We start from the raw sequence: 11649 nt of genomic DNA on the forward strand, positions 1-11649 counted from the left end.
CCATTTTGAAGCCTTATCACTAATTGCCACCTGGACATTGAGAATAATTTGTAATCTGCATTAAACTGAACGAGCGAATAATCAGCAATTTTGCGGATTAAAAGTTGGTCTCACTTTCATTATTAACCTCACAACATGTCAGTTTTGTACCTTGACAGACCGACGATAGGCAGTTTTTCCTCTAGATAACGGTTGCCGTGTGTGTTTTCAGATGCATGACACAAGTATTTTCACCTGGACAAGACCTTAATTACCAGTTCGAGGTATAAATTCAGCAATCACAGGATTCTGGCCAAAAAACTGAACCATGTGTGAGTCAACAAACATGTCCCTTGAATGCATGCAACACTATATATTTCAGTAAACCGTCCCTTCGGATGATTCTTGTATTGCCAAATTATTATCACATTGTTACAGTCACACACCAAAAGCAACAGGCCACTACAAAACCCTGCGCCCACACTGGCCACATTTATGGAAAGTGGCCCACAAGCTTGTGGCCAGTTAAAGCTGGCCAGTTCCCATATGGTCTAGCAGTTAGGATTCCTGGTTTTCTCGTACGCAGCCAGGGGTTGACTCCAGTTTTTCCTCTAGATAAAGGTTGCCGTGTGTGTTTTCAAATGGATGACACGAGTATTTTCACTTGGACAAGAGCTTAATTACCAGTTTGAGGAATCAATTCTGCAATCACAGGAATCTGCCCAAATACACTGAACCCCCGGGTTGAGTGAAAAAACAGATTCCCTGAATGCATACAACACTATATAATTCAGAAAACCGTCCTTTTGGATAATTCTTGTTTTGCCAAATTATTATCACATTGTTACAGTCACAGAACTAAAGCAACAGGCCACTACAAGGTCCTGCGCCCACGCTGACCACATGTATGGAAAGTGCGCCAGAAGCCCATGGCCAGTTTAAAGTGTCCAAATCCCATATGGTCTAGCGGTTAGGATTCCTGGTTTTCACCCAGGCGGCCCGGGTTCAACTCCCGGTATGGGAATGCATGCTCCATTTTGCTTCCCTCCTCAAAAATCCAGCAAATCTTCCTGCACCAGAAGTGACTTTTTGGCCAGCAGTAGAGCTACAGAACCCTGATATGTCGAGGTTCTGACTAGCCCTTAGCCCCTTCGATAGCTCAGCTGGTAGAGCGGAGGACTGTAGGTTGGAGTGTTGGCCATCCTTAGGTCGCTGGTTCAACTCCGGCTCGAAGGAGGTGTTTTTTTTTCATGTTCCCACCAATTTTTTGGTTTGGAGCTGGCTTTCTCACAGCTGTCAGCAGAGCTTGAATTCGCAGTCCACAATTGGAAGGCAAAAGAGCTTTCCCTGACCGGGAATCGAACCCGGGCCGCGGCGGTGAGAGCGCCGAATCCTAACCACTAGACCACCAGGGAGGGATGGTGGGCTGGAGGGCTGGTGGGCTGGTGGGCTGGTAGTATGTTCTCCTGATAACAAGGTGAGAATGAGCAGACATCAATGCTTGCCACCGTCACATCGAAAACCAACAAGTCTGTAACAATCGGGGGTCTCTACTACTGGTGGGCCAGTGGCGCAATGGATAACGCGTCTGACTACGGATCAGAAGATTCTAGGTTCGACTCCTGGCTGGCTCGCTCTGTGCTTGTTTTTCTACGGCTTATTTTGTTGTTGTGTTTTTTTTCTCCAAAGTCCAAAAGAAAAGGCAACTCTCTAGGCATTCTTCTATTTTTTCCAAAAAAAGGCACATTCTGCACACCCATTCCGATGTCTAGGGGAGACACGGACATGCTTTGGTATTGTCATTCGTCTCACAAAATGCAGGCTGGTGGGCCAGTTGATTCTAGAATGAACAATTTCATCGCTACTCTGTAACCGCTTTACTACTTTGAAGGGTGCAATGCCATGTGGTTTTGATGTCACAGGCTTGCCATTTTGAAGCCTTATCACTAATTGCCACCTGGGCATTGAGAATAATTTGTAATCTGCATTAAACTGAACGAGCGAATAATCAGCAATTTTGCGGATTAAAAGTTGGTCTCACTTTCATTATTAACCTCACAACATGTCAGTTTTGTACCTTGACAGACCGACGATAGGCAGTTTTTCCTCTAGATAACGGTTGCCATGTGTGTTTTCAGATGCATGACACAAGTATTTTCACCTGGACAAGACCTTAATTACCAGTTCGAGGTATAAATTCAGCAATCACAGGATTCTGGCCAAAAAACTGAACCATGTGTGAGTCAACAAACATGTCCCTTGAATGCATGCAACACTATATATTTCAGTAAACCGTCCCTTCGGATGATTCTTGTATTGCCAAATTATTATCACATTGTTACAGTCACACACCAAAAGCAACAGGCCACTACAAAACCCTGCGCCCACACTGGCCACATTTATGGAAAGTGGCCCACAAGCTTGTGGCCAGTTAAAGCTGGCCAGTTCCCATATGGTCTAGCAGTTAGGATTCCTGGTTTTCTCGTACGCAGCCAGGGGTTGACTCCAGTTTTTCCTCTAGATAAAGGTTGCCGTGTGTGTTTTCAAATGGATGACACGAGTATTTTCACTTGGACAAGAGCTTAATTACCAGTTTGAGGAATCAATTCTGCAATCACAGGAATCTGCCCAAATACACTGAACCCCCGGGTTGAGTGAAAAAACAGATTCCCTGAATGCATACAACACTATATAATTCAGAAAACCGTCCTTTTGGATAATTCTTGTTTTGCCAAATTAGTATCACATTGTTACAGTCACAGAACTAAAGCAACAGGCCACTACAAGGTCCTGCGCCCACGCTGACCACATGTATGGAAAGTGCGCCAGAAGCCCATGGCCAGTTTAAATTGTCCAAATCCCATATGGTCTAGCGGTTAGGATTCCTGGTTTTCACCCAGGCGGCCCGGGTTCAACTCCCGGTATGGGAATGCATGCTCCTTTTTGCTTCCCTCCTCAAAAATCCAGCAAATCTTCCTGCACCAGAAGTGACTTTTTGGCCAGCAGTAGAGCTACAGAACCCTGATATGTCGAGGTTCTGATCCAGCAAATCTTCCTGCACCAGAAGTGACTTTTTGGCCAGCAGTAGAGCTACAGAACCCTGATATGTCGAGGTTCTGACTAGATCTTAGCCCCTTCGATAGCTCAGCTGGTAGAGCGGAGGACTGTAGGTTGGAGTGTTGGCCATCCTTAGGTCGCTGGTTCAACTCTGGCTCGAAGGAGGTGTTTTTTTTCATGTTCCCACCAATTTTTTGGTTTGGAGCTGGCTTTCTCACAGCTGTCAGCAGAGCTTGAATTCGCAGTCCACAATTGGAAGGCAAAAGAGCTTTCCCTGACCGGGAATCGAACCCGGGCCGCGGCGGTGAGAGCGCCGAATCCTAACCACTAGACCACCAGGGAGGGCTGGTGGGCTGGAGGGCTGGTGGGCTGGTGGGCTGGAGGGCTGGTGGGCTGGTGGGCTGGAGGGCTGGAGGGCTGGTGGGCTGGTGGGCTGGAGGGCTGGTAGTCTGTTCTCCTGATAACAAGGTGAGAATGAGCAGACATCAATGCTTGCCACCGTCACATCGAAAACCAACAAGTCTGTAACAATCGGAGGTCTTTAGTATTGGTGGGCCAGTGGCGCAATGGATAACGCGTCTGACTAAGGATCAGAAGATTCTAGGTTTGACTCCTGGCTGGATCGCTCTGTGTTTGTTTTTCTCCGGCTTATTTTGTTGTTGTGTTTTTTTTCTCCAAAGTCCAAAAGAAAAGGCAACTCTCTAGGCATTCTTCTATTTTTTCCAAAAAAGGCACATTCTGCACACCCATTCCGATGTCTAGGGGAGACACGGACATGCTTTGGTATTGCCATTCGTCTCACAAAATGCAGGCTGGTGGGCCAGTTGATTTTAGAATGAACAATTTCATCGCTACTCTGTAACCGCTTTACTACTTTGAAGGGTGCAATGCCATTTGGTTTTGATGTCACAGGCTTGCCATTTTGAAGCCTTATCACTAATTGCCACCTGGACATTGAGAATAATTTGTAATCTGCATTAAACTGAACGAGCGAATAATCAGCAATTTTGCGGATTAAAAGTTGGTCTCACTTTCATTATTAACCTCACAACATGTCAGTTTTGTACCTTGACAGACCGACGATAGGCAGTTTTTCCTCTAGATAACGGTTGCCGTGTGTGTTTTCAGATGCATGACACAAGTATTTTCACCTGGACAAGACCTTAATTACCAGTTCGAGGTATAAATTCAGCAATCACAGGATTCTGGCCAAAAAACTGAACCATGTGTGAGTCAACAAACATGTCCCTTGAATGCATGCAACACTATATATTTCAGTAAACCGTCCCTTCGGATGATTCTTGTATTGGCAAATTATTATCACATTGTTACAGTCACACACCAAAAGCAACAGGCCACTACAAAACCCTGCGCCCACACTGGCCACATTTATGGAAAGTGGCCCACAAGCTTGTGGCCAGTTAAAGCTGGCCAGTTCCCATATGGTCTAGCAGTTAGGATTCCTGGTTTTCTCGTACGCAGCCAGGGGTTGACTCCAGTTTTTCCTCTAGATAAAGGTTGCCGTGTGTGTTTTCAAATGGATGACTCGAGTATTTTCACTTGGACAAGAGCTTAATTACCAGTTTGAGGAATCAATTCTGCAATCACAGGAATCTGCCCAAATACACTGAACCCCCGGGTTGAGTGAAAAAACAGATTCCCTGAATGCATACAACACTATATAATTCAGAAAACCGTCCTTTTGGATAATTCTTGTTTTGCCAAATTATTATCACATTGTTACAGTCACAGAACTAAAGCAACAGGCCACTACAAGGTCCTGCGCCCACGCTGACCACATGTATGGAAAGTGCGCCAGAAGCCCATGGCCAGTTTAAAGTGTCCAAATCCCATATGGTCTAGCGGTTAGGATTCCTGGTTTTCACCCAGGCGGCCCGGGTTCAACTCCCGGTATGGGAATGCATGCTCCTTTTTGCTTCCCTCCTCAAAAATCCAGCAAATCTTCCTGCACCAGAAGTGACTTTTTGGCCAACAGTAGAGCTACAGAACCCTGATATGTCGAGGTTCTGATCCAGCAAATCTTCCTGCACCAGAAGTGACTTTTTGGCCAGCAGTAGAGCTACAGAACCCTGATATGTCGAGGTTCTGACTAGCCCTTAGCCCCTTCGATAGCTCAGCTGGTAGAGCGGAGGACTGTAGGTTGGAGTGTTGGCCATCCTTAGGTCGCTGGTTCAACTCCGGCTCGAAGGAGGTGTTTTTTTTCATGTTCCCACCAATTTTTTGGTTTGGAGCTGGCTTTCTCACAGCTGTCAGCAGAGCTTGAATTCGCAGTCCACAATTGGAAGGCAAAAGAGCTTTCCCTGACCGGGAATCGAACCCGGGCCGCGGCGGTGAGAGCGCCGAATCCTAACCACTAGACCACCAGGGAGGGATGGTGGGCTGGTGGGCTGGAGGGCTGGTGGGCTGGTGGGCTGGTGGGCTGGTAGTATGTTCTCCTGATAACAAGGTGAGAATGAGCAGACATCAATGCTTGCCACCGTCACATCGAAAACCAACAAGTCTGTAACAATCGGGGGTCTCTACTAATGGTGGGCCAGTGGCGCAATGGATAACGCGTCTGACTACGGATCAGAAGATTCTAGGTTCGACTCCTGGCTGGCTCGCTCTGTGCTTGCTTTTCTCCGGCTTATTTTGTTGTTGTGTTTTTTTTCTCCAAAGTCCAAAAGAAAAGGCAACTCTCTAGGCATTCTTCTATTTTTTCCAAAAAAAGGCACATTCTGCACACCCATTCCGATGTCTAGGGGAGACACGGACATGCTTTGGTATTGCCATTCGTCTCACAAAATGCAGGCTGGTGGGCCAGTTGATTCTAGAATGAACAATTTCATCGCTACTCTGTAACCGCTTTACTACTTTGAAGGGTGCAATGCCATGTGGTTTTGATGTCACAGGCTTGCCATTTTGAAGCCTTATCACTAATTGCCACCTGGGCATTGAGAATAATTTGTAATCTGCATTAAACTGAACGAGCGAATAATCAGCAATTTTGCGGATTAAAAGTTGGTCTCACTTTCATTATTAACCTCACAACATGTCAGTTTTGTACCTTGACAGACCGACGATAGGCAGTTTTTCCTCTAGATAACGGTTGCCATGTGTGTTTTCAGATGCATGACACAAGTATTTTCACCTGGACAAGACCTTAATTACCAGTTCGAGGTATAAATTCAGCAATCACAGGATTCTGGCCAAAAAACTGAACCATGTGTGAGTCAACAAACATGTCCCTTGAATGCATGCAACACTATATATTTCAGTAAACCGTCCCTTCGGATGATTCTTGTATTGCCAAATTATTATCACATTGTTACAGTCACACACCAAAAGCAACAGGCCACTACAAAACCCTGCGCCCACACTGGCCACATTTATGGAAAGTGGCCCACAAGCTTGTGGCCAGTTAAAGCTGGCCAGTTCCCATATGGTCTAGCAGTTAGGATTCCTGGTTTTCTCGTACGCAGCCAGGGGTTGACTCCAGTTTTTCCTCTAGATAAAGGTTGCCGTGTGTGTTTTCAAATGGATGACACGAGTATTTTCACTTGGACAAGAGCTTAATTACCAGTTTGAGGAATCAATTCTGCAATCACAGGAATCTGCCCAAATACACTGAACCCCCGGGTTGAGTGAAAAAACAGATTCCCTGAATGCATACAACACTATATAATTCAGAAAACCGTCCTTTTGGATAATTCTTGTTTTGCCAAATTAGTATCACATTGTTACAGTCACAGAACTAAAGCAACAGGCCACTACAAGGTCCTGCGCCCACGCTGACCACATGTATGGAAAGTGCGCCAGAAGCCCATGGCCAGTTTAAATTGTCCAAATCCCATATGGTCTAGCGGTTAGGATTCCTGGTTTTCACCCAGGCGGCCCGGGTTCAACTCCCGGTATGGGAATGCATGCTCCTTTTTGCTTCCCTCCTCAAAAATCCAGCAAATCTTCCTGCACCAGAAGTGACTTTTTGGCCAGCAGTAGAGCTACAGAACCCTGATATGTCGAGGTTCTGATCCAGCAAATCTTCCTGCACCAGAAGTGACTTTTTGGCCAGCAGTAGAGCTACAGAACCCTGATATGTCGAGGTTCTGATCCAGCAAATCTTCCTGCACCAGAAGTGACTTTTTGGCCAGCAGTAGAGCTACAGAACCCTGATATGTCGAGGTTCTGACTAGATCTTAGCCCCTTCGATAGCTCAGCTGGTAGAGCGGAGGACTGTAGGTTGGAGTGTTGGCCATCCTTAGGTCGCTGGTTCAACTCTGGCTCGAAGGAGGTGTTTTTTTTCATGTTCCCACCAATTTTTTGGTTTGGAGCTGGCTTTCTCACAGCTGTCAGCAGAGCTTGAATTCGCAGTCCACAATTGGAAGGCAAAAGAGCTTTCCCTGACCGGGAATCGAACCCGGGCCGCGGCGGTGAGAGCGCCGAATCCTAACCACTAGACCACCAGGGAGGGCTGGTGGGCTGGAGGGCTGGTGGGCTGGTGGGCTGGAGGGCTGGTGGGCTGGTGGGCTGGAGGGCTGGAGGGCTGGTGGGCTGGTGGGCTGGAGGGCTGGTAGTCTGTTCTCCTGATAACAAGGTGAGAATGAGCAGACATCAATGCTTGCCACCGTCACATCGAAAACCAACAAGTCTGTAACAATCGGAGGTCTTTAGTATTGGTGGGCCAGTGGCGCAATGGATAACGCGTCTGACTAAGGATCAGAAGATTCTAGGTTTGACTCCTGGCTGGATCGCTCTGTGTTTGTTTTTCTCCGGCTTATTTTGTTGTTGTGTTTTTTTTCTCCAAAGTCCAAAAGAAAAGGCAACTCTCTAGGCATTCTTCTATTTTTTCCAAAAAAGGCACATTCTGCACACCCATTCCGATGTCTAGGGGAGACACGGACATGCTTTGGTATTGCCATTCGTCTCACAAAATGCAGGCTGGTGGGCCAGTTGATTTTAGAATGAACAATTTCATCGCTACTCTGTAACCGCTTTACTACTTTGAAGGGTGCAATGCCATTTGGTTTTGATGTCACAGGCTTGCCATTTTGAAGCCTTATCACTAATTGCCACCTGGACATTGAGAATAATTTGTAATCTGCATTAAACTGAACGAGCGAATAATCAGCAATTTTGCGGATTAAAAGTTGGTCTCACTTTCATTATTAACCTCACAACATGTCAGTTTTGTACCTTGACAGACCGACGATAGGCAGTTTTTCCTCTAGATAACGGTTGCCGTGTGTGTTTTCAGATGCATGACACAAGTATTTTCACCTGGACAAGACCTTAATTACCAGTTCGAGGTATAAATTCAGCAATCACAGGATTCTGGCCAAAAAACTGAACCATGTGTGAGTCAACAAACATGTCCCTTGAATGCATGCAACACTATATATTTCAGTAAACCGTCCCTTCGGATGATTCTTGTATTGGCAAATTATTATCACATTGTTACAGTCACACACCAAAAGCAACAGGCCACTACAAAACCCTGCGCCCACACTGGCCACATTTATGGAAAGTGGCCCACAAGCTTGTGGCCAGTTAAAGCTGGCCAGTTCCCATATGGTCTAGCAGTTAGGATTCCTGGTTTTCTCGTACGCAGCCAGGGGTTGACTCCAGTTTTTCCTCTAGATAAAGGTTGCCGTGTGTGTTTTCAAATGGATGACTCGAGTATTTTCACTTGGACAAGAGCTTAATTACCAGTTTGAGGAATCAATTCTGCAATCACAGGAATCTGCCCAAATACACTGAACCCCCGGGTTGAGTGAAAAAACAGATTCCCTGAATGCATACAACACTATATAATTCAGAAAACCGTCCTTTTGGATAATTCTTGTTTTGCCAAATTATTATCACATTGTTACAGTCACAGAACTAAAGCAACAGGCCACTACAAGGTCCTGCGCCCACGCTGACCACATGTATGGAAAGTGCGCCAGAAGCCCATGGCCAGTTTAAAGTGTCCAAATCCCATATGGTCTAGCGGTTAGGATTCCTGGTTTTCACCCAGGCGGCCCGGGTTCAACTCCCGGTATGGGAATGCATGCTCCTTTTTGCTTCCCTCCTCAAAAATCCAGCAAATCTTCCTGCACCAGAAGTGACTTTTTGGCCAACAGTAGAGCTACAGAACCCTGATATGTCGAGGTTCTGATCCAGCAAATCTTCCTGCACCAGAAGTGACTTTTTGGCCAGCAGTAGAGCTACAGAACCCTGATATGTCGAGGTTCTGACTAGCCCTTAGCCCCTTCGATAGCTCAGCTGGTAGAGCGGAGGACTGTAGGTTGGAGTGTTGGCCATCCTTAGGTCGCTGGTTCAACTCCGGCTCGAAGGAGGTGTTTTTTTTCATGTTCCCACCAATTTTTTGGTTTGGAGCTGGCTTTCTCACAGCTGTCAGCAGAGCTTGAATTCGCAGTCCACAATTGGAAGGCAAAAGAGCTTTCCCTGACCGGGAATCGAACCCGGGCCGCGGCGGTGAGAGCGCCGAATCCTAACCACTAGACCACCAGGGAGGGATGGTGGGCTGGTGGGCTGGAGGGCTGGTGGGCTGGTGGGCTGGTAGTATGTTCTCCTGATAACAAGGTGAGAATGAGCAGACATCAATGCTTGCCACCGTCACATCGAAAACCAACAAGTCTGTAACAATCGGGGGTCTCTACTAATGGTGGGCCAGTGGCGCAATGGATAACGCGTCTGACTACGGATCAGAAGATTCTAGGTTCGACTCCTGGCTGGCTCGCTCTGTGCTTGCTTTTCTCCGGCTTATTTTGTTGTTGTGTTTTTTTTCTCCAAAGTCCAAAAGAAAAGGCAACTCTCTAGGCATTCTTCTATTTTTTCCAAAAAAAGGCACATTCTGCACACCCATTCCGATGTCTAGGGGAGACACGGACATGCTTTGGTATTGCCATTCGTCTCACAAAATGCAGGCTGGTGGGCCAGTTGATTCTAGAATGAACAATTTCATCGCTACTCTGTAACCGCTTTACTACTTTGAAGGGTGCAATGCCATGTGGTTTTGATGTCACAGGCTTGCCATTTTGAAGCCTTATCACTAATTGCCACCTGGGCATTGAGAATAATTTGTAATCTGCATTAAACTGAACGAGCGAATAATCAGCAATTTTGCGGATTAAAAGTTGGTCTCACTTTCATTATTAACCTCACAACATGTCAGTTTTGTACCTTGACAGACCGACGATAGGCAGTTTTTCCTCTAGATAACGGTTGCCATGTGTGTTTTCAGATGCATGACACAAGTATTTTCACCTGGACAAGACCTTAATTACCAGTTCGAGGTATAAATTCAGCAATCACAGGATTCTGGCCAAAATACTGAACCATGTGTGAGTCAACAAACATGTCCCTTGAATGCATGCAACACTATATATTTCAGTAAACCGTCCCTTCGGATGATTCTTGTATTGCCAAATTATTATCACATTGTTACAGTCACACACCAAAAGCAACAGGCCACTACAAAACCCTGCGCCCACACTGGCCACATTTATGGAAAGTGGCCCACAAGCTTGTGGCCAGTTAAAGCTGGCCAGTTCCCATATGGTCTAGCAGTTAGGATTCCTGGTTTTCTCGTACGCAGCCAGGGGTTGACTCCAGTTTTTCCTCTAGATAAAGGTTGCCGTGTGTGTTTTCAAATGGATGACACGAGTATTTTCACTTGGACAAGAGCTTAATTACCAGTTTGAGGAATCAATTCTGCAATCACAGGAATCTGCCCAAATACACTGAACCCCCGGGTTGAGTGAAAAAACAGATTCCCTGAATGCATACAACACTATATAATTCAGAAAACCGTCCTTTTGGATAATTCTTGTTTTGCCAAATTATTATCACATTGTTACAGTCACAGAACTAAAGCAACAGGCCACTACAAGGTCCTGCGCCCACGCTGACCACATGTATGGAAAGTGCGCCAGAAGCCCATGGCCAGTTTAAAGTGTCCAAATCCCATATGGTCTAGCGGTTAGGATTCCTGGTTTTCACCCAGGCGGCCCGGGTTCAACTCCCGGTATGGGAATGCATGCTCCTTTTTGCTTCCCTCCTCAAAAATCCAGCAAATCTTCCTGCACCAGAAGTGACTTTTTGGCCAACAGTAGAGCTACAGAACCCTGATATGTCGAGGTTCTGATCCAGCAAATCTTCCTGCACCAGAAGTGACTTTTTGGCCAGCAGTAGAGCTACAGAACCCTGATATGTCGAGGTTCTGACAAGCCCTTAGCCCCTTCGATAGCTCAGCTGGTAGAGCGGAGGATCGTAGGTTGGAGTGTTGGCCATCCTTAGGTCGCTGGTTCAACTCCGGCTCGAAGGAGGTGTTTTTTTCATGTTCCCACCAATGTTTTGGCTTGGAGCTGGCTTTCTCACAGCTGTCAGCAGAGCTTGAATTCGCAGTCCACAATTGGAAGGCAAAAGACCTTTCCCTGACCGGGAATCGAACCCGGGCCGCGGCGGTGAGAGCGCCGAATCCTAACCACTAGACCACCAGGGAGGGATGGAGGGCTCGTGGGCTCGTGGGCTGGTGCGCTGGTGGGCTGGTGGGCTGGAGGGCTGGTAGTCTGTTCTCCTGATAACAAGGTGAGAATGAGCAGACATCAA

General features: G+C 46.6%; 15 non-coding genes across 15 annotated transcripts; 9 read left to right on the plus strand and 6 right to left on the minus strand.

The window, feature by feature from the left end:
- Positions 1 to 931: 931 nt before the first annotated feature.
- trnae-uuc (transfer RNA glutamic acid (anticodon UUC)) lies at positions 932 to 1003 on the plus strand. Its single transcript has one exon. It is a non-coding gene; the product is annotated as a tRNA-Glu (tRNA).
- Positions 1004 to 1322: 319 nt separating this feature from the next.
- Positions 1323 to 1394, minus strand: trnae-cuc (transfer RNA glutamic acid (anticodon CUC)). The gene has a single exon. It is a non-coding gene; the product is annotated as a tRNA-Glu (tRNA).
- A 146-nt stretch (positions 1395 to 1540) lies between these two features.
- trnar-acg (transfer RNA arginine (anticodon ACG)) lies at positions 1541 to 1613 on the plus strand. The gene has a single exon. It is a non-coding gene; the product is annotated as a tRNA-Arg (tRNA).
- Positions 1614 to 2837: 1224 nt separating this feature from the next.
- Positions 2838 to 2909, plus strand: trnae-uuc (transfer RNA glutamic acid (anticodon UUC)). Its single transcript has one exon. It is a non-coding gene; the product is annotated as a tRNA-Glu (tRNA).
- A 397-nt stretch (positions 2910 to 3306) lies between these two features.
- trnae-cuc (transfer RNA glutamic acid (anticodon CUC)) lies at positions 3307 to 3378 on the minus strand. The gene has a single exon. It is a non-coding gene; the product is annotated as a tRNA-Glu (tRNA).
- A 1506-nt stretch (positions 3379 to 4884) lies between these two features.
- Positions 4885 to 4956, plus strand: trnae-uuc (transfer RNA glutamic acid (anticodon UUC)). The gene has a single exon. It is a non-coding gene; the product is annotated as a tRNA-Glu (tRNA).
- A 397-nt stretch (positions 4957 to 5353) lies between these two features.
- Positions 5354 to 5425, minus strand: trnae-cuc (transfer RNA glutamic acid (anticodon CUC)). The gene has a single exon. It is a non-coding gene; the product is annotated as a tRNA-Glu (tRNA).
- A 162-nt stretch (positions 5426 to 5587) lies between these two features.
- Positions 5588 to 5660, plus strand: trnar-acg (transfer RNA arginine (anticodon ACG)). Its single transcript has one exon. It is a non-coding gene; the product is annotated as a tRNA-Arg (tRNA).
- Positions 5661 to 6884: 1224 nt separating this feature from the next.
- trnae-uuc (transfer RNA glutamic acid (anticodon UUC)) lies at positions 6885 to 6956 on the plus strand. Its single transcript has one exon. It is a non-coding gene; the product is annotated as a tRNA-Glu (tRNA).
- Positions 6957 to 7432: 476 nt separating this feature from the next.
- Positions 7433 to 7504, minus strand: trnae-cuc (transfer RNA glutamic acid (anticodon CUC)). Its single transcript has one exon. It is a non-coding gene; the product is annotated as a tRNA-Glu (tRNA).
- A 1506-nt stretch (positions 7505 to 9010) lies between these two features.
- On the plus strand, positions 9011 to 9082 carry trnae-uuc (transfer RNA glutamic acid (anticodon UUC)). The gene has a single exon. It is a non-coding gene; the product is annotated as a tRNA-Glu (tRNA).
- Positions 9083 to 9479: 397 nt separating this feature from the next.
- Positions 9480 to 9551, minus strand: trnae-cuc (transfer RNA glutamic acid (anticodon CUC)). The gene has a single exon. It is a non-coding gene; the product is annotated as a tRNA-Glu (tRNA).
- Positions 9552 to 9705: 154 nt separating this feature from the next.
- Positions 9706 to 9778, plus strand: trnar-acg (transfer RNA arginine (anticodon ACG)). The gene has a single exon. It is a non-coding gene; the product is annotated as a tRNA-Arg (tRNA).
- A 1224-nt stretch (positions 9779 to 11002) lies between these two features.
- trnae-uuc (transfer RNA glutamic acid (anticodon UUC)) lies at positions 11003 to 11074 on the plus strand. Its single transcript has one exon. It is a non-coding gene; the product is annotated as a tRNA-Glu (tRNA).
- Positions 11075 to 11470: 396 nt separating this feature from the next.
- Positions 11471 to 11542, minus strand: trnae-cuc (transfer RNA glutamic acid (anticodon CUC)). Its single transcript has one exon. It is a non-coding gene; the product is annotated as a tRNA-Glu (tRNA).
- Positions 11543 to 11649: the final 107 nt, after the last annotated feature.

This window comes from Carassius gibelio, chromosome A11 (genome assembly GCF_023724105.1).
Source record: "Carassius gibelio isolate Cgi1373 ecotype wild population from Czech Republic chromosome A11, carGib1.2-hapl.c, whole genome shotgun sequence".
In the NCBI taxonomy this organism is placed as follows: domain Eukaryota; kingdom Metazoa; phylum Chordata; class Actinopteri; order Cypriniformes; family Cyprinidae; genus Carassius; species Carassius gibelio.